The following is a 17,195-nucleotide window of genomic DNA, read 5'->3' as shown; positions in this document are numbered from 1 at the left end:
GTTAGTTCATTTTTATTCAATAAGGAGAAAATACTCCCAGAACCTTCAAAATGAAGATAATTGCAAAGAAATGCTAACCATTAAAAGCAAAGCAGAAGGTAAGAGAACAATAATTAGAGCAGAAGCAGAAAAAGTTTGGAAAACAGTGAAAATTTCCCCTACTTAGATTATTGAACACAGCTATATCACAGAATATGCTGCCGTTAATAAGCTAAAAAAAGTTTTAATTTCTTTGAGATAGAAACATGTAGGGTGGTGTTATGTGTTCTCTTTCTTTTTCTAACCTGTGATTTGAAAGAAAGCAATAGTGAGAATGAATTTCATGCTAGTAGACACTTTTAAGACTAGATTTAGCTGCAGTCACATTAGCTTAGATAATGGGAGAATTTTTCTTCATTGAAAATGCTCCCTGTCGCTTAAGAAGAACTCACTGAGGCAGCCTGCCATCTAGCTTTTTCACAGCAAAATAGGCTTGCAGACTGCAGATGAGAGACTCGGGAGCAGAGACAATTTTAACTTAGCCATCCCTAATTTATCTCAAGCTTTTCAATTCATCTTCACTGCTCTGTGCACACTGGAACACCAGATTGTCAACCCCTGGGAGCAGAATGCAACCAGGGATCTAGAGAGCTGTCACATCCTGAGAAATATTTAAATTGTGCTGATTTTCTTCTGGAGTGCTGAGCAGAGGGAATGAAACTCTCAATCAAGTCATAGCTTTGCGGGCAATAGATCAGAGGATACTGCCAGTTTTTCTAATGGATTATTGTTATCGGGCAGGTTCTTCCTGAAGGTAGGTAGTTACTCTCTCAATTCATTACCCACAGTATTTATCAGGTAATGATCTAATGAACTAGTAATTCAGATACATTAAGAAAAATGTTAACTAAGTAATCTGTATTGATTGAATGATGGCACTTTATTGCAGCACGTTTGCAGGTAAAATATTCTGATCTACTTACTGTAGATGTGTTGTACCTACTGCCAAGTGCTTTGTCAGCAATCCCCCCAAGCAAAATACAATCCCTAACCTTTCAACAAAAAAAGCAAACATGCATTGTGCTGCATATAACACTGCCACAAGTTGATGCTGACTGTCCACAGAATGCTGCTTTTCTGACACAATGAATAGTGAAGGATAAAATCATACTTCTGATTTTAAATATGTTATAGGTGAGTACTTATTTTGCAAAATATTTTCCAAACATGAATATGGACAGAACATCCCTTAAAGTAATAGAAATTAATTGTGGAGTTAGACATTTTCTTGCTTACTATGATGTTCCACCCTTTCACATGAGGAGTTAAGATATTTAATTCCGAAAATCTCTGATGTTACATATGTAACAGAAGCCTGTTTTTGCATCTGTGCTGCCAGAATCAAGGAGCTTTTTAGTAAAGCATCAGCACTGTATACCACAGCAGTGATTTTCAAAATGAAATCTGTAAAGAAGAATTTCTTGCCTTTTAAACTTTTGTATTTAAATAGGTGTCACAGCATCTGTCTCCTAATCTGAAATGCTTACTGCATGTCTGTCAGTGTAGCTTGTGAGGCAGGCTGACCTAAAAATGCAAGATCTCTAATTGCAGAAGCAGCCAGACATTTTTGAACTATTCCAAGCGCGGGAGTTACTGCAGATATGGGAAAATCACTGCCACAATCAAGTTAACATCCTGGCCTTGTTTCATTCCTGAGTTGTCACTCATACCTGAGTACAAGCTCTGAGACGTGAACACAAAAAGACAGATGCAGGGCTAAGAGAGTTAAGCCCTGAGGAAAAATCTTACCTGTGGCTTCTTGTCCAGTGCACTTGCTCTGTTGCTGTGTTGCTGTCATGCTACCCAGAGTAAATGATGTATGAGATTGCATACGGTGTACTTGATAGTGCAGTGGGTCTGCTGAACTGGATGCTTAGTCACAAGTGGCAGATGTTTGTCATATTTTTTAGGGTACTGCTGAAAGAAAGAAATGTGGTAGGTAAAAATGATAAGGGAAGAAGGAGATTTAATATGCCTGCAAGGGTTAAAATCAGTAAGTCTGAGATAGAAGCATTTTCTAGTGTGTTTAACTTCCTCTGTTTACAGAATAGTTTCACAGCATTACTAATAAATTATGGCGGTATATATTGCTCCTGTATGCAATGTCTGAAAGTTCCTTTCTTCTAGATCTTTGGAAAAGCTAAGGGAAAAAGAAGAGAGATTGATTCTGTCTCATTTTCAATGAACTCTATTAAAGTATTTCCTTTCCTATGGACCTCAGAAAGAATGAGGAAAAGAAGCTTTCATTAAACTCTCCCTAGAGGCTCCTACCACCAGCAAGCTATTTTTTAAATGAATTACTCACACTAGCTGTGTTTTTCTCAATCTCCCAAGCTTCTTGTTTAAATATATAGAGGCCTTTTAAAATGCTTCTGTATACCCATGGATATTTCAGCATTTTGTGCAGTCACTTGTGAATGTCAAAGCCTGAGATGGTAACAGTGTCATTACTCATTATATGCTACTCATAAGAAAACCTAACTTTTCCAGGTCTGGTTCTATTTTGACCACTTTGGGTCCATTTATATATTTCCTTTTAAATGTTGGGTTACTTAAAACAAGTGTTTATTAAATATAATTATTTCTGATATATGACATTCAGGAGTACTCAGCAGCAACATAGCCATATATTTGGTTATCTATGAAGTAAGATGAAATAAAACATTAAAAATATTAAATAAATTGGTAATATTGAATAACAGGAAATAAATGGAAGATTAATGCCTTTATGCCCTATCTTTAACTTTACATTGTGATTTTTCTTTTTATCTATGTTGTACAGTAATAGCTATGCCCCCTTCTCTTAAGAGGAATCTATGACGTGCCCACATATTATGCCATTTTCATCTAGAACTTTCTGCTGCCTTCTGAAATCCTAGGCCAATTGTGTAAATAACTGTACTAAAAAATGTAGTATAGCATAAAGAGATGAAACTGTTCTGGGAAGAAAACTCAAACAAAAATTCTTTGTTATAGTGTTAAATCCAACCTCTTTAATACTTAGTCTTCTGCCCATCCTGGCTGCACTGGTATTCTTGTTCCACTATTAGCTTACTATTCTCTTCTCTTTCCTACATTAACAATTTCTTTAAAAAAAGAAAGATAAAAATAAAAGATAGTTTTACACAGGAATTTACATCAGTAGAGTGAACTGACCCATCTTGTTTACGTTCTTCAGTAGTCGTTAGCTAATGCCACTTATCTGCAGTGCTCCAGTTTGCTTGAGTAAGTAAGCTTAGTTGTTGACTCTTCTGATTCCTTGATATCTTATTAGGTTCTGCTCCTTTCTATTCTGCTGCGTGTTAGAAGAATCATGAAATCAAAAAAACAGGTTTTGTCTTTCGTTCAATGCTGTTGGTTTTCCCTTGTTCATATTTAACAGCTGTTTGAGTTTGGTGTTTATTCTTCCCCAAGAGTGATCCTCCAAAAGGTACAGGATGTTATGTAGGACTTTGTGCAAAAAAGGCACCTTTTTACTTGTGTTATAGTCTTCTTCCTTCTTGTTTTATATCAGTCTGTGATAACTATCCTAATTCTAGACAATGGATATAAAAAACTTTTATTAGGGACTTTTGGGGAAAAAAAAATCATGACTTTTTGACCTTATCTGTTCTTTGGACTCTAACAGGTACCTACTGGAAAAGGTGCTTAGAAAAAAAAAGGATCTAGGGACCTGGATAAGTACATGATTTGCAAAACCAGAATGAATGAATGCTTTCAGGTAAATCCTGTGTATTTCAAACATGAGGATGTGGTATGATCTCATTTGTTTCTTCCCTTTATATGTCTTTTGGGATTTCAGGAATGACTTGTGACAATTTACAGTATTTATGACGTGAAATCATTACTTTTGATTATGTAGTAATTTTGTTAAGTCTTAAATAGGTTTAATGACATAAAGAAATCTGTTTTCACACACATTTCACTATTTCGAGTGAGCAAGAGTGAAAAGATGGTTTCTCCTGAACATCATATTTGATTATTGTAAAGCATATCTAGAAACAGCAGTAGAAAGAACATACAAAGCTAATTCACGTTTGCAGAGCTGTCTTCTTTTGGTTGAAATGCTTTAGCACCTTCTCAGATTGTGATCCAGCTTCTTAAACAGTGGGATACCCTGCCTAGCTGCAGTTACAAGTCTGAGACCTCACATAAGTCTTATATTGTGTGTTCCAGACTCTTGTTTCAGTTACACAATATCTAAACTTGTGGTGGACTCTGATTTTCAAGCAACTTAGTAGATACCTGTTCATCTTTTCTTAAAAATAAAAAAATCCCCCAAAATAAATTAAATAAACAAAAGAAAAAAGGCAAGTATGTACCAAGATTCACATACTCTTGCTCTGTCCTCATCTTTGTAGAGAATTCTAATTGAGTAATAACACCATTGCTTCCTATCTTAAACTGTGTCTACTAATAAGCTTTCAAAGTTAGACTGTTTACACAAAACTGCTTCTGTTTGCTTGTTTGGCTGCAGCTGAAGATTAGTAACACTTTTCAACTGTTCATAAGTTCTCAAATTTTGGAACCTTCTTTTGTCAGGATTTAGAGTAGATGAACAAACTCTAGTTTGAAGAATTTTAAAGAATTCCTGGACTGCTTCTTATTAATTTGATGTTCCATTTTTTTATGACTTTAAGGATATGAAATATATGTATTTTATATGAGTATTACTTGGGGTACACTCCTAAGATGTGTTGTCATTACACACACTTCTTTTTAAAAACTTCAGTTTCTAATTTGACTACTTTTCGAGTAGCAATCAATATTAAGACGTCTTGGCATGCATACGCATTGTAACATGAACCAAGAAGAATTTCTAATCTGTGTTTTCAAATGTGTAGGGTATTACCGTATAAGAAATGATGGAAGAGTTCTGTATAAAATGAAAGTACACCCTGAATCAACAAGGAGTTGATAATTGTCTCTGCTTAAGTTTTGCTTTCTTTCTCCAATATTTGCTCTTACCCTTTGTCCTCAGCTTTCATTTGCCAGGTGGAAATTTTCGGGTACTGAATGACAAAAGTGAAATTCAAATTTAAGAGATTTTGCTTTATAAGGATGTTATTTTTTAAGAAAGATACAGAACACTAGGCTTTCTGCAGCTGTTTATTTTGTGTACAGGAGTAAAAAGGAGTTAATAAGCTATTTTATCTCTCCTCTGCTCATGAAGTCATGAAGAGAATAGACAGCCAAACTGAACAGAAAAAAAAGACTCCAAAATATTTAAATACTCTAAGAAAAATATTTGGATCCATTTTCTGTGTTCTGTATTTCCGAGAGCATCTATAGATCTGTTGCAAATTATGTAGTGCAGCCTTTGAAACTTGTTTAGCACTTTGAAACCACTGAAATGTCACTCCTGTATCTGGCCTTCCTTGCTCAGCAGTTGATTCGGTCATTCTCCACTCCCTCCTATGCACAAGTTGTTATTTTCCTTCTTGCTCTAATCCATATTAACCATCATATAATACATTTTAGTATTGTTCCTTGTAAGAAGTAAGGGTGTCTATGAGTATGGTGCAACAACTGAGCCACTTTAAAATCTTGCTAACAGTGTAGAGTAATCATGATATGTCCTTCACTCTTCTGGAAAGGCTTTTCAGCAGCCTTGGCTCTCAAGTTCGTCATACCCCTCCATAAGCCACTTTAAGCACAAGCCTGATGGAAATTAACTCAGCAGAAGAAATGCAGTTTTCCAATACTTTAGTAATTTTAGTCATGTCACCTAAGGGCATGATGAATCTGAGACCTGAATTGCATCAACAAAAGACCCAGGGAGACTGAGGTTGTTAGAGAAATGGGGTGGAAGGAGGGGTTTCCTCCTTTTTGCTGCAGTGAACTCTTAGATTACAACAGCTATAACATTTAACGTCACCTTAAAACTGTCTTTGTATTTCTCCCTTCCCTCATGTCAAAAAGCGTCAGTAAAGGAAAAACGAGATCTCTGCTCACTTTCAGAGAAAGTCTTATAGACCTAGTGTGTCCCTCCTTTGGGAAAAACAGCCTGGCAGCCAAACAGAGAGACTGAAATCACTTAGAGCTTTGAAGTTTCCCTTGCCATCAAAACACCCACTAGACAAATGATAAGTTAATAAGAATCTCTAAGAACCAGCTGTATAATTAATTAAGTCTACTTAAACAAGGTCCGAACCTGATCAGTTTTATTAAAAGGGAACATGGTCTTACATACTCAGTAGTGAACTTAAGATTTTATTTTGTACTTTTTTTCCTTGATAGACGTTGTTTTTCAAAAACCTCTTTGGGTTTTGTTTTTGTTCGTTTATTTGTTTGTTTTTGTAGTTTTGGGTCTGCTGGTCCTGTGCCCCCACTTTCAAAGTCTGAAGGTTTCTTTCTCTCTTTTCTTTTTTTTTCTGGCTACCACTGCAATGCTGAAGATTAAAAGGGCAGAGAACACTGCTAAATATCTGAGTAAATGTTGAAATCCACAATGATTTAAGTGTTTCCAAGTTTTATTGTGCCTATTGCTGCATCTTAATCTTCAGGTTGATAAGGACCCTCTTTTTTTCCCATATATTCAGACAAAGCATAATTCTTGAGTGAAAATCCTACCTAATACAGTAAAAAAGGGTCACCTCCCTCAATCTGCTGGCAATGCTTTGAATAATCCAACCTAAGAGTCTGCAGAAAAGGCCCATTACTGGCTCATGATCACCTTAGTGTCCACCAAAACTCGTGAATACTTTTCTACCAAGCTGTTTTCTAACTGGGTGGCCCCTAGCATATCTTGTTGCATGAGGCTGCTCTTCCTCAGGTATATTACTTTACACTTCTCCTTGTTGATATAAATACACTGCTTAAAAAGATTATAAAATATACTTGAATCTACCTCAGTTTTGGAGACACTAGGCAGAATTACTCAACTTGTTCCCTTTTTGTCTTATTTCAACTTAATAACTCCTAGCTCCTCTGTAGAGGTATGACACCACTAGTGATCACCAGTGGTGATCATCAGGTTTTCATTCTAGGGCCAGTTGTGTTCAATATATTTATCAACATCTTGGATGCAGGAGTTGAATGTACCATTAGCGAGTATCATTGTTATTGGTCGGTAACTGGGAGGTGTTGTTGACTGTTTTGAGAGACAAGAGGCCTTACAGAAAGATATAGATAGCTTGGAATATTGGGCTGTGATTAATAGGATGAAATATCGCAGGTCCAAATACCTTATTCTGTACCTTGCACAGAGTAATGCTTGGCAGTAGTGTAAACTAGGAGAAGACTGGCTAGAGGTTAGTCCTTCAGAAAGGGGTCTGGAAGTGATGGTCAACATCGTGCTTAGTATGAGTCGCCAGTGTGCTATGACAGCGGAGGAGGCAAACCGTATCCTGGGGCATACCAAACATAGCAAAACCAGCTGCCCGAAAAAGGTACTGTTCCAATGTGTTCAGCATTGGTGTGACCATAAGCACTGTGTGCAGTTTGGGGCTCAACAATTTAAGTAGAATGTCGAGGTCCTGAATGCATCCAGAGGAGGACAACAAAGCTGATAAAGGGGCTGGAAGGAATGTCATCTGAGGACCATCTAAGGACTTTGATCTTGTCCAGTTTGGAGAAAAAGAGGCTGAGCAGTGATCTGATTTCTCTCTCCATCTGCCTGAGAAAAGGAAGTGGAGAGGGAGGTGCTGATCTCTTTTCCTTGGTATCCAGTGAAAGGACTTCTGGGAATGGTTCAAATCTGTGTCAGCAGGGATTTAGACTGGATATTAAGAAGCATTTCTTTACCAAAAGGGTGCTCAGACACTGGAACAGGCTTCCAAGAGTGTGATCAATGCCCCAAGCCTGTTCGTGTTTAAGAGACACTTAACAGGACAGCACTGTTAACAATACCCTTTGGCGGCCCTGAAGTGGTCAGGCAGTTGGACTACATAATTTCTGTCAGTCCCTTCCAACTGAAATATTCTATTCTATCTTATGCTATGAAGAAGAAATGTGGAAATGATCTGATAACTGCACCTGTTGGTGAGAAAGAAGAATTAAATGAATAGGAAAGATATTGAATTTGAAATCTTTGGTTAAAAATGAAAGAAGGATAATTTAATGTAATTTTAACTTTTGGATAGTAAACAAAACTGCAGACAACGTTTCATTTGAGAGGTTATCTGAAGGAAGACTGCAGTCTGAATTCTTGTCCAAAGGAATGATTCAAAACTCAAGAACAGTGAAGGAGTAAGGGGCTCCTACAAAGAATCCCTCTCCTGCGGCTGTGATATCAGGGGATTTATACACAATTTACCTCTTAAGATTCTGAGTTATCTTCAAAGTGGCAGTGAGATCTGAGTAACTGATGAGAATACACACACCTATTGTAAAAATATGTAGCTGAAACTCAGCATTAAATAAGGAGCCACTGACTGCAAATAGGTCATCCCCCAAACTGCTTGTTTACCACTTTTTTCTGAGTAGAATTACCATGACACCTTGGGGGTTGGGGGAGGAAAACAGTGATTTATTGTTGGAATAAAGCTTATTCATAAAAGATTGCCAGTACTGAAAATGAAATTAAGTGTATGAGCCAGAATATTTCGAGAAGTTTAAAGCACCTCTTGCTTCCAAGGCCAAATTAATAACACTTCAAGAACACAGAAGAAAAAAGACCATATACATATTTATGTATGCATACATATATCAGACTGTATCATTATTATCATTGAACAATATGTATTATTATGAAAGTAGTATTGTCTAAATCATACTAGAATTTTTTTTTGAAAAATCAAAATTAAGTGTTTTGGAATAAGGCATGATGGAAAAAGCAAGAAACTGCTTGCACATTTAATAGTAGCACTAGCTGCAGGTGTCTAGCATATTTGAAACCTATCTGCACTGAACGGTTCTTGAACTGGTGAGATTAGTCTGTTTTTCCTGTAGTGGCTGAAATTAGCATAATGTTTAGTGTATAATATTATGTGCTATTTCATGTTACTTACATAGCTGGATCCAGCCTTCTGAGGACAAACATAAAACACAACATACTTTCCTTTTGAGTGATAATATATACATAGATAAGCTGAAGGACATTTTAGTTTCGTATTCTCTGGACATCTCTGTACTGGCCACTGCCAGGAATGTTTCAATAGTATACAATTTTTTTTTGCATTGTGATGTCTTTGTATATTTTAACAGAATTACTTTGCCATCATTGGCTTTCGCATTTCACTTTACTACTTGCAAATGCAATTACAAACTATATATTGCAAACATTATAATTTTCTATGAAGTTTCCAAGTGGAACTTAATCATATACACTTCCATGTAATTCTGTTGGTAGTTTTCTTTAGTTTACTATTATTAGAAGAAACAAAATAGCAGGAACAAAAGCTAAGCTTTCACTTGAACTAGAAATTTCCTAGCCACATAAAAGTGACAATGACATATTTTGTAATATTGATTTTGAGTAAATATTGATAGACAACCATGTTCACAGAAAGAGTGAACAATTTTTATACTGAAAGCATCTCCGCATGTCTGAAATGAAAAAGGGAATATGAAAGATGAGATGGATAGAAACTCAGATCAACATTTCATAAGAAATATTGAACACAAGGCAACATTCAGTATAGTGCATTGTTTCATAACTGTCTTGGTAGAGAAAACAGGTAGAATGCTTGGGTTGAACCATAAAGAGCAATTTTTAGAAAGACCACTTACTGGATTTGATTTTTCAACCCAAAATTTTTTATTCAAAATAAAAGAACTGCAAACAGTAGTTTGCAAACAGTATCTAAAAGTATAAGAATGGCAAGCTTCCAGATCATGTTGGGGAAATACTTGCTCTCTGCAATAAAGTAGTCTTCTAGATGCACACAGATGAAATCTATTAAATATTTCCTAGAGAGAAATATGAAAAAAAAACCCTACATTGATAAAGCAGTAGGCAAAATCAGTGCACATGAAAGATAAAACAAATTTCTCAAAAATTTATTAATCCATAATTCCATGCAGGTATCTGACATCTGCAGGATGCCTTTTCAAATCCTGTATTTGTATGAACACATAAGGACAATCTATTGATTTCTAGTAGCTTAAAATTTCCAAGCCTTAGATGTGTTTTAATTAAGGAAGGAAATCTTTTCTTGTGAGTATCCCGCTAGCCTATAATAAGAAATTTGTACAAGATATTCACTAGCACTAGATATTCTTCAAGTCAGCTTTGTTCCATAGCCAGGAATTCCTGTAGGGATTTCCTGTAGGTCTCTTACTTACTCTTTGGTGAAGATTTAAATTTTTCAGTATTGTCAAGTGGTGTAACTGAATCTCAAGAATGCACAGCTGATACACAGTGTCTATTCCCAAACACAGATACACCCTATGCAAGTAAACACACATTTGATTCAACACCAAAAGTGCATGTGAAAATTCTCAGCTTCAAATGAAATCTGCCTTATCCAAGTAATACACGTACAAAGGTTCATACAGAGAGAAATGAAATACTTTGGAAGGCCTTAAAAAGTATTTTATTTTTCAGTTGTGCACTTTTTCTAAAAAAAGAAAATAGGTTTAGTTAGCTGCAATAGAAAATGCTACTTCATCATCAAAAGAATTGGTTTTTGGCTAAAAACATAGAAAAGCTTAATTTCTGAAATTTATTGGTTTGTAGTGCCAAATTGAACTGGCTTATTCACCTGAAATTTTGTTCTTAGTGATTGAATTATTAATTTTTTAAAAAATCTCACTTTATTAACAAATTTACCACATAGAATTGATAATATGTGTGTAGTACATTGACATGTTTTATTTTCAAGTATATTATTTTAAGTACTTAGAACAAAAAAATGTTATGTATTTCATAAAGTGTTAACGCACGTCCTCCATCTTTTAACTTCATCTACTACTCCATTATTATTTAAAAAGAGAAAAAAGTGACTAAGATAGGCTTGCTTCTGATGTTAGATGACAAGAGGTTTTGTATGTATGTTTGTGAGTAGATAGATAGATATGGATAATAATGAAAAATAGTACCTTGTGAGAAAAATAATGAAGTAGAATTTGATACTGAAGTGGAATATTTAAACTTCATTTGAAAATCAGTTTGAAGATACACAACATTCTCACATACATAACTACAAAATCCTATATTTTCTATAATCTTTGCACGTAAGCACTAAAGAACCTATCTGAAAAATAAGGCACTCTGCTTAGCAATTAAAATACTGTTCAGCAGCGTTTTGATTATTATTCTTAGATTAAGAGATAACTGGTTTGCATAATGGACTGTTAAAAGAGAGTTTGTTTTACCTCTCAGAAATCTACAGTGTGGTTCATAAAAAAGTACAGACTACTTTATAAACACACAAATTCTGCTTATCTGCCTGAATAATGATTTTTCTCAAAAGTGGTGATATACTTCACTGCACATGTTTGGGAATAAGGAGTAAGACCCAGATATTATTCTCTGGATAACAATGTTTGCCTTTTCCATAGAAGCCCTCTTTGGCAAAGACAGGATGAAAGAATTTCTTAAGTATAGGAAGAACTGTACCTTTTAGTGTTCAAATAATAAAATTTGAATTGACCTGTGTCAAGTAACACTTCCGTGCCTCTTTTCTCCTCCATGTGTCCCCCACTGCTTCCTTGTGTCATAACTCAACAGCTGACTTAAGTCAAAAATTTTGGACTAGGCAATCTTGCCCTCTAATTTTTTTTCTGACACTGCTCCTCTTATTAGTATAGCAGAAAGAGATGTACAGGTGGCTACCTGGCTAACTAAACTGGAAAATATCACATAAAAGTGCCTCTGAAATATTTTCCATTTCCATTTAAGCCATCTAATTGAAGAAGCTCATGGAAGAATTTCTTTGGAAACTTAGGGTGATTGTTTAATCTCTCTATTCAACATTATTTCTCTCTCACTATAGCTGGTGTTTAAAGAGAAACTGACTGAAAGTCCTCTTACCTTTGTAAGAGTTTCTCCTGTTGAATAAAAGTATTAGTTGGAAGAAAAAACAGTGATGCACTGCACTTCGTTTTTTAATGCAGTGTAGTGTAACCAGGAGCAACTTCAGTTTAGTGGCCCGGGGATCAGTGTAGACACTCTCCGGAAGCTGATTAGATTACTGTTCAAATTTCTGTGGAGTTCAATGTCACAGCTCAAATTGTTACTGATTACTAAAACTAGTTCAAGTACCTGTGTTCTGCATTGCAGTGTCACTGTAGACATATATTTTGTATTGCATTTCCTTGATGCTGCAGCATTGTTATTGCACCCTTTCTCTCCAGATGAATCCTTAGAACAGTAGTAATGAGGCAATGTAAATGTGGCCTGCAGCATGCTTAGTGCTATTTTTGCTGTACGGAGATGGGGACTGGTATTCTGTTCACTCCTGACAGATTTAATCTGCAGATTACTACTGTAATCGACTGACATATTTTTATTAAGCAAAATTCACTTCAAGTTTCTTGCCCTGAAAACACTCTGTTCATACCACAGTCTTGCATGGATATTTCTTATATTACAGGAGTTTGATTAGAATCATAGAATCATAGAATAATTAGGGTTGGAAGAGACCTTAGAGATCATCCATTTCCAACCTCCCTGCCATGGGCAGGGACATCCCACTAGATCAGGCTGCCCAAGGACCCATCCAACCTGGCTTTGAACACCTGCTGGGATGGGGCATCCACAGCTTCCCTAAGCAACCTGTTCCAGTGTCTCACCACTCTCACAGTGAAGAAATCTTCCTAATGTCTAGTCTAAATCTGCCCCTCTCCGGTTTATACCCATAACAACTATTGAAGAAGTAGGTTCATTCATTCATTTAAAGATCAGTGTTGCTTAAAAGCCAAGTTATGTGTTTTAGCAACACTTATACTTATCAACTGAGATAGGTTCTGTTCCCAGACTGTTGACATGTATAGTGATTGTTTCAATGAAATTAGTTTTTATAATGTGGAAAGAATGTAAGCATGATGCTGTTTAATCAATTAACAGAGAAACAACAAAAATATCCTCTTCTTGTGGATACTTGACTCAATTTCTCCACATGCTGCTGTTGGAGCAGATGATGGATATTTAATATTAAATAGGTACTCTGGTTTGTATGCTGAAATATTACTTCATTACTTAAAGAACACAGTTATAGGACTGATATATTGCATTACTTTGACGTATTGTGTCAAGCTGAATTGACTTACAAAGTGAACTGTGTAACATGGCGTGATGCCCTGTAATATGCCATAATTTGACGTAATGTAATTTAGCAGGTCAGTAACGTAAAACAAACAAAACTTTGTCCATGATGAAATTCATGCTGCTCGTTTAAGCAAATGTGAAAAGAATTTTTGCCAGAAAATAGAATAGAAATATATTTCACATGATGGCTGTTTCCCTAGAAATATTCCCTCTACAACACAGAATTGTTTAAGCAAAATGATGAATGGTAGTCCCACTGACGGTAGGTCTAAGAAATGCCTTGAATGAATGCCAGTTTCCTCAGAAGCTATCAGAATATACCACACTAGTCTAGGATCTACCTGACATAGGTATGTTAATGATCAAGCTCAGGCAGAAAAAATATTTTTATATGTAGGAGTTAGTGGACTCACAGCTTCATATCTGATCGTTAAGTCAAGAGATTTGTGTATAACATGGAATCCATTTCAGCTGGAACTGACAGTGTCAGACAGGTGTTAGCTGCAGTATAAAAAGATGATTGACAGAAAGTTCATTACTTGATGAGGGTCTTAGTTGTATTGCTTACTCAAAGTAACACCTTCTTATCAGCCTCAGGCACTCATTGGGGAATAAAGCCCTGGGACTACAGAGAAATAAGAACAAGGACACACACACACACACAAAAAAAATAAAGTTATTCCATTTGTCATACAGTTTTAATTTTTTTTAAACTGTTGATATATATGGTGGAAAAACAATGCTCCAAATAAAGCAGGAGAAAATCATACATTTTATTTCAAGTGATTTTTGGCGGTTACTTTACTAAGCTACAAGCATATAAGATAATATAAAAGCTCACTGGTCTCAGTCTTGCATAATTCGCTACTTTTACTATTGTGCAGAAGTTCTGCACCTGCAGATTTTTAATTTTGGGTTTTTTCCCTGTCCTTAACAAGAAAAATTATTTTTGTACAATATCTAAACTTGTTCTGAAAAAAAGTTGTTTCAATGTAAAATGATATCCATAGTAGAGAAGCTATTAAATTCTTTGTTACAAACATATCACATGAATACATATTTCAGTCTTACTGCACTGTTATACTACTAATGTCTGTATACATTAGAAAATATGTTCTTCTCAGAATGACTTCTATTAATTTGGATTCAGCTTAAGACCCTTCCGAATTTAAATTCTTATCATCTCCTGCTTTCACAATGATTTCCAGGGTTTTTTTTATTATCATTACTGATTTTTTTGAGAAAATGAGAATCCAATATTAATACTACACCTAAATTGATGTTATTTGCACAACATTTGTCCTAGTTTCTTCAATAATAGGAATTTCATTATTTTAAGTAATTCCTCGGGTTTTAAGAGACAGTATATCAATAAGTCTATTGGTTTTGGTGATGGCTGCCTTTTTAAGACTCTTTCAGAGCTTGTAAATGTTAACAAGATTCATAGATTCAATTTTCATTAACTAACTGCATACTATGGTACGAGAAAGTGCTGACCATGAAAATAAATCAAGGCTTGATCAAGGACAAAACCAAATTAGAACAATGTTGCAGCCTTAAATGATTCTACCAGTATTGCACTGATCTGTTTCTTTTTCATGCTTCAGTTAAGTTTATAGACAAGTCTGTAAGTAATTGGAATTTGTAAGTAAGGTCTGTGTATCATAATCGTAATGATACTAGCACTTAGGTTACATTTTGAAGTATTTCTGCTTACTGAATATCCTAAAATGTAAATACTTAATTAGAAAAAGCAAAAATGGCATCAATTATTCTGTGACAATAAGAGGTGATCTAACTGCCTAGTAAGTTCATTCACCTCTTGTTTTACCCATGCTTTTTGGTTTAAAGGATGTAGGCCAGCAGCAGAGAGGAAGACATCCTGATGATATTATTGTGACCAGTGCACTTCAAACAGGAGTAATTTTTCATACAGAGGAAATCTCTCACAGCACTTAGCTCACAAGAGCTTCTGGAGTGTAATATGAGACAGATCTGAAAAGGCTTACAAGAAGGAAGCCTGCAAAAACAGATATAGCTGTGAGATTCTTGAAAGGAGAGGAGTAGTTTTTTGGCTAGTAAGTCACAAACAGGAGAAACTTTTTCTGGGACTCCCAGGGGATAACACGGAAAACTTCTTCCCTGCAAATCAAAGTTACTGGAAAGAAAGAATCAAGGGGATGGCATTTCCTGTTCCAGACTTTTGGAGAGAGTAAAATTTCTTCTCAGGTATTTTAGGCAATGTCTCTTCCAGGAGATTTAAGTTTCTTCTCTCTACAAATTTATTTCCTTCAATATTATTTTTTTTCCTACAGTTTGATAAAACCTAACTGAAGTGTTTATTATTTTATTGTCTTTGGACAAGCTTATGTTAAGAAAAAAAGAGGCAGTAGTGTGAATATGCTCATCACAAGCTCATGGCTGACTCACAATCCCATTACAAATGTATGCAAAATTATCTTTTATAGACTATTTGTTCATTGCTGCTCAGGAAAGATCAAACTGTGGATGCCTGTTTAGTCAGTACAGAATTTTAGCAGTGCATAAACAAGACACGTTCTCCTGTCCTGTAAAGCTGTCTGAAAAATTAAGCGACTGTCCACTTCTACACTCAAATAAAATAAAGCTCTACATTATGGTAAGAGATCTCCTTCAAAAGTCTTGCAGTTGACTTTTCTTTAATCTGAACCATGCAAAGTACAGGTGGCTTTTGTTCAAATCATCGCTAGTTAGGAGCCTGCCCACAGTGTTTCCAAGTTTCACACAGAAGTGTGAATCTTGGCTTTGAGAGTAAAGTATCTGTGGTTCAAAGTGAATAAATATCATATGCTTGTTGTAAATTTAGTCTTGCTCCAAAAAAAATAATGGAAGGAACAGGGATCAAATGTTTTAAAATGCTTTCATGTGGTTAGATACATTTTAAAAGGTAACAGAAATGGACAAGGGAATTTTAAAATGATGTTGTGGCAAGTTTGTGCTTTGGCAAGCAACAGTGATAAAACTTTTGCCACTGAAAGAAAATGAGAGTATTTCAGGACCAAAGAGAGAGCAAATCAGTAATTTTTTGTGCACAAAAGAGGAAAATTTTTCCTTCATTTCTTTCAGACTAAAACTACCAGGAGAGATGTGTGTTTATATATTACATCTATGAGTCTTTCAACGGAATAAAAAGGATAACAGAAGTCTTTTTGCATTGCCTTTTGAGAGACTGTTTTTCATTTCTCCTTTAATTTTTTGATCCTAAACAGTTAATACTCAAGTTTTCAATGCAGAAAATAATTATTTAGAGAAGGTTACTCAGCCTATGGATGCAGATTTTCAGACACTTAAATATCAGACTGAAATTATGGCCTAAATCTCCCCAAAACTGTCATGGTCCGTAAAGACAGATTACACAAAAGACTCAAGAGGACACATGCAGTACTTTGTCAGGTATAACTTTAGAACCACTGTTAGTCTAAGAGACAATCTAAAGTTTCAATCTGGAGAACTATTTTCATTTAAAAATATTAGAAAAAAACTATTTTCCTGATAAAGTAAGAATCAGGTTTTATAGGTAATCTCTGAAGTCATAATTTCAAGGGAGAAGTGTTACTCAAAAAACAGTAAGTTTCCATTAGTTAGTTCTTCAATGTGGCTTTTTAAATTGTGATTTCTTACCTGAAATTACTTCATTTTAAGATTAAATCCAAGAACAGGACTGATATCTGTTAAAAGGGTTTAAAACAATTTATGATTCATATGGATGGAGATAGCAAATGCTTCTGATACACTTTGATCTTGAGAAATACCGTTATGGTCAGATTTGGAAAATGGTGAATCAGTCTATTACATCTTCAGAAATTTTTGAGACTAACTACCTTGACAATTATATTAAAGTTTTTGCCATGTAGAAGAAAACACAGGTTACGTTAAGCTATTGCTTTAATATTGAACAGTTTGTTTCTAACTTTAAATTAAAGCAAATAGGTCTCTGAAACTGGTACTGACTACTAAACATAGC

General features: G+C 35.3%; 1 protein-coding gene across 2 annotated transcripts in view; it reads left to right on the top strand.

Annotated features, from left to right (window-relative positions):
• The first annotated feature begins 513 nt into the window (after nucleotides 1-513).
• Nucleotides 514-17,195, top strand: part of MGAT4C (MGAT4 family member C) — a 360,468-nt gene continuing 343,786 nt past the window's right edge. The window contains exons 1-2 of one of the 2 annotated variants that reach the window (XM_054057037.1): nucleotides 514-793; nucleotides 3,668-3,760. The gene's annotated coding sequence lies outside the window, so the exon portion shown is untranslated. The remainder of the gene's footprint in view (nucleotides 794-3,667; nucleotides 3,761-17,195) is intronic. The other variant, XM_054057038.1, reaches the window with a different exon arrangement.

Source organism: Cuculus canorus, chromosome 1 (assembly GCF_017976375.1).
Source record: "Cuculus canorus isolate bCucCan1 chromosome 1, bCucCan1.pri, whole genome shotgun sequence".
NCBI lineage: Eukaryota > Metazoa > Chordata > Aves > Cuculiformes > Cuculidae > Cuculus > Cuculus canorus.
This window is presented reverse-complemented; position numbering and strand designations above follow the sequence as displayed.